This window comes from Nipponia nippon, unplaced genomic scaffold, assembly GCF_047370975.1.
Source record: "Nipponia nippon isolate SJK-2023a ecotype South Korea unplaced genomic scaffold, ASM4737097v1 scaffold_1, whole genome shotgun sequence".
Taxonomy (NCBI): domain Eukaryota; kingdom Metazoa; phylum Chordata; class Aves; order Pelecaniformes; family Threskiornithidae; genus Nipponia; species Nipponia nippon.
The window spans coordinates 164,046,047-164,050,679 of record NW_028262290.1 but is presented as its reverse complement, the minus strand read 5'-3'; the positions used below and the strand labels follow the sequence as shown (position 1 = coordinate 164,050,679).

Sequence of the window (4,633 nt, the reverse complement as noted above, 5' to 3'; positions counted from 1 at the left end):
TTTTTTCCGAGGCGAGGGGAGAAAGCAATTATAACTCCCTTCTTCTTTTGAAGATGCTGATAAAAGGAGGTGGGAGGATCAGAGGGTCCCTGTGCCAAAAGAGGAACTCCTAAGGTGATAGAAATACATGTTTTTATTTTAAACAAAGTAACTCAACTTCTGCTGTGTGCTGACTTTCAAAGGTGACCTAATTCCATGTAAAAACTGTTGTGGAGGGGGAAGGAAACAGTGGCCACAAGAAAAAGAGCAGCTTTGCTTTCAAATGTGTTATCTCCTCGTGATGCCGGCTGTCTCGCCTCTTGTCTCCAAGGCCACTCTTGGAGCGAGCCCAAAACCAGGGGCAGGCAGGAGGTGGGGACAGTTGAACGGTCTCTCTCAAGTGGTGTTTGCTTTTATAAGCAATCGACCTCGCGCCTTAACCTCAGCAGCGCGGTGCCCCTGCTGAGGGTGCTGGCTGAAGGGGTCAGAGGCTTTATTCCACGCCTGCTGGCTTGTACAGGTACCTCCTGGTTGTCTGCCAATAAATCTCTACTAAAGGCATGACCTTTTGGAGAAGGTTTTGGAAAGAAGCAGTATCATGTCGGCGGGAAACGAGTGTGTGTTTGAGCTCCCCGGGAGGGTGTGGAAATTAATCCTCTTCCCCTCAGTCTTTCTTTTCCAAAAGGCTTAACAAAGTGATATTTTTAAATTTGACCAATTGCTGTGTGCTCTTTTCCCTCTGAAGTGGTGTTCTGGCAAAAACGAGGACCTTGGAGTGGGAGTGAATAGTATCTGCTACGTTTTCCCATGCTGCAAACGTGTAATATCGTGCGACTGCATTCGTCAGGCACGTCAAGAAGGGCCGTTCAAGGAGAGAAGCTGTTAACCTCTGCGGGCAGATAAAAGGTAATATCCCTTCCCTTGGGCCTGTCCCCCACCAGATACGGTAGCAGCTCTTTTTCACCAAATTACAGTGGTGAAGAGCAGCATGAGCTTGAGCTCATCCATGTCTTAGGTTGGCTTAAGCTAATTGTTAATCAGGAAGATGCAGCTAAAAGGGGAGGTGTCTCCCCATCCCCGAGGCTGCGGGTCTTTCCCTTGAGTCATTTTTTTTCTAGCCCCAGGAAGGCTGATCCAGGCTGCTTGGAAGAACCATTTTAAAAGTAATTAAATGGTAACACAAAACAAAGAGCCCTTAAAAGTCTTTGCTTTCTGTTCCCACTTAAAGTGTATGGTAAGCAAAACGCAGAAACATATAAAATTCCCTTTTGTGGAATAAATGTCATTCGATATAAGAATGGTAAGAAAGGCTTGAAATAATGACCATTAAAATGTAAAGCACCAGTCAGTATAGCATGACGTACAGCTGCAGAGGGCTGAGATTTATTCTTTCGTTGTGCAAGGAAGGACATTAACATACAAAATCCCTTATTTCATGGGCTCTTGTAGGGAAACACTAAAAAGCAATTATGCGGAAAGTTCAGCTCTGAAATATATTAGTGCCCATGGGTACGCACCACGCAAAACAACCAGGAGGCCTTCTCCTGGGAGGTGCCACCCCCTCCTACCTGCCGTGGCCTTGAGTGAGAGCTAAGGGCACAGACCTTCTGGCACGATCGGCCTCGAACTATTTGTGTTTGCCTGCTGGATGAGGCCAAAAAAGCCAAGTTGAGCTGCAGCGAAGGTGCCGGGCGTGCTGAGTGAGCCTGTGCATGTCGCGTCAGGCTTTCACCAGCGGAGCGCCCTGTGTTGAACGGGATACGGTGTGCTCCGGCCAAAGGGGAATAAATGCTCTGCTCAGAAGATGTGGCAGCACAACTACAGCCGCTGAGCGTGGTTCTGGGTGGCAGGGGTTGCAGCGGCTGTGCCTCACCCTGGGTTTGGCTGTCTTCAGGTATTAGGTGTGACCCGAATGTATGTGCGGCATCAGGCTTCCCTGCAGGGCAAGGCAAAGCTACTACATGCCTGCCGTGAGCATAGCCAGGAGCTGGGGCATCCTTCCAGAAGATGGGTCTCCTCCCGAGGCAGTGCCTTTCACCTGCGCACAGGTCTCATTTAAGCCTCTTGAGCAACATTCAGATGACACAGAGCAGGAACCTCCGATGCTTGAGGCATCTCAAGAGCTGGCAGCGCAGTCAAGCTGGGTTGCTGGTTTGGACTCGCAAGCCAAAATTGAAGCGATGTGTCCCGTGTTGGTACTGAAGCATCTGCTTTGTGTCTCGCCCGTACGTACCTAAGTCATAGTGTCATTTTTCTCCTCTTTCTTTGAAGCTTCTCACTGAGGCTGGCTTGCTCGGCGGATGCTGGGGTTGGAGGGAGCAAGCGAGAAGCAGCAGCGCTTTGTGGTCTCACGGTTAATACACTAAACCGAGCAGGGAGAAGCCTTGCTGCCTCCGTTCCCAGGCCTCACCTGTCCCTGGCTGTTCCCGACCCTCACGCAGGATTTTCCGATCCCCCCAAGCATGAGTGGGTACACAGCAAGGACTATTTGGAATTGTTTCAAATTTTTTATTTTAATCTTCAACGCTACTTCTTGAGCTTTCTGCTTCTCTCTCTTGCAAGCACTGGGAGGCACCAGTGCACAAGCCAATGCTGCACACCCCAGCTGGGAGGGAAGCCAAGCTGCTGACTCAGGGAACCTGCCGGTTTTTTTACCTGCTTGTACAAATGCTACGGTTCTCCCAGTAGATTTTGCTGTGGGATTCATGAAACGGAGATAAAACACCCTGGAGACAGTAGGAGGATCACTTCAGGGCTGCAAATCCACTTACCTGGCTAGGCTGGAACCAATTTGTCAAAAGCAAAGTCACTGTAGCTTCTTTTTTTTTGTCTCGCTCGTCTTTAAGGAACAAAGCATCGTTCTTTGTGCTAAATATTGGCGCTCCTGGTCTGAGCATCTCCGCTTTGTTCTCGGCCCGAGGGATTCAGGAAGGGACTGGAGGGTTTCTGAGAGAAGAAACCAGTGGCTTAATTAGCGAGAAGTCTGGAGGTATGCGTACATACATACATACATTTCTGGTACTTAATCAATCTGCGGTAACTGCTTGAAAAGTGAAGTGAGATGGGAAGGGATTTGAGGCAAAATCTTGTTTCTGAAACTCTGCTAATAAATGAGCGAAGGATGCTGCTGCCCTTTGCTATGAGAGGAGGGGGAAGGTGGGGGACCTGGCTGGCAGCGGGCAGCTCTGGCGGTGGTGGGGGTAGAGGACACGTAGGGTGGCTTCCAGGCAGGACCTCAAACCTTGCTGTCTGTCCTGGGGGGAATCCTGTAAGCTGGTGCTGGGCAGAGAGGCCTGAGCTGGAGCTGACTGAGGTCACCAGCCTGCTTCCAGTGACCAAATTGGGTTTGAGAGATGCTTTGCTGGTGTTAAAAGGGACCTCGCAAGATCGCATTAGTCCTTCCTCCTTCCCAGCAGCATATGCTCTGTGGTTCACTTGTTTGTGTAACGACCACATCTCCCTCCTGCCTTTTTTGCTGGCAGCAGTGCTGATTTCTGCATTCCCTCCTCCACAGTGGCAGGGGAAATTGGACGGGTGTGAAGAAGAAACTGGACCTACCTTACCGCAAGCCTACGTGTACCAGCAGGCTGGAGAGGGCAGCATGGAGACGTGAAGGAAAAATGGAGGAAAAGGAGGCAGGGAAGAGCAGGAACCAGGACATGCGGGACTGCAGGCTAGACTGCACCCTGGTTATGTCTGCTCCAACATCACCCTAATCTCCAAGATGCCTGAGCTCCCCAGGGTCCATGGAGGGAGAGGTGACACTGGGTGCTTCTTCCTTTACACAAGGAAAAAATTGTTCACGATGATGGTGGTGAGGCACTGGCACAGGTTGCCCAGAGAGGTGGGAGATGCCCCATCCTCGGGAGCATTCAAGGCCAGGCTGGACGGGGCTCTGAGCAACCTGATCTAGTTGAAGATGTCCCTGCTCATTGCAGAGGGCGTTGGACTAGATGGCCTTTAAAGGTCCCTTCCATCCCAAAGCATTCTATGATTCCTGGAGAAACCTGTACGTTGGCAAGAGGAGGTGACACAGCTCAATGCCAAGTCTGGGCCAGGTAAACAGGATGGATTTTGCCCGGCTTAATCCCACGGTAAATTTGCTGCTGTTGAGAGGTGGAAGGGAGCTGCCTGGCTGGGGAGCAGAGTCATGCTGGCATCTACCAGGAGTTACCTACTTCTGGTATCACTGTGTGGTCAGGAATAAAATTCCCAGCGAAAAATACTAGGCTTTTTCAGCAATTCCTTCCATTGTAGCTTTTAAAAAAAGTCTCCTTCTGATCGTTGCTTGGAGAGTGACTGGCTGTCGTGCACCGTGTCTTTACTGGCAAAGAGAGGGGCAGTTCTCGGATGGCAGCTGGTGCCAGGTACCGTCCTCCTGCAAAGGGGACAGCTGCGGTATTAACGCTTGTTAGAAAGATCCCAAACTCCCCAGTGTGCTCATGCACCGTCTGGATTAGACAGGTTTACCTGCTAGCGCCTGGCTTGGAAACCACCTGCCAGCTTGCTTGGAAAGGATCGTGGTCCTAACTGGGATTGCTGGCTGGAGCAATGGCAAGTCAGGCAATAGCAGAGACGTTGCTCCTGCCTGGATGAGGAGCAATGAAGGTGCCTGAATTCCCTACGGGAATTATTCCCCTCGGGAACAGCTGTG

At 50.6% G+C, this 4,633-nt stretch overlaps 1 long non-coding RNA gene across 1 annotated transcript; it reads left to right on the top strand.

The window, feature by feature from the left end:
• Positions 1 to 351: 351 nt before the first annotated feature.
• LOC148057693 (uncharacterized) lies at positions 352 to 4,276 on the top strand. The gene is made up of 4 exons (XR_015706495.1): positions 352 to 885; positions 1,874 to 2,204; positions 2,826 to 2,968; positions 3,494 to 4,276. It is a non-coding gene; the product is annotated as an uncharacterized LOC148057693 (long non-coding RNA).
• The last annotated feature ends 357 nt before the right edge of the window (positions 4,277 to 4,633 follow it).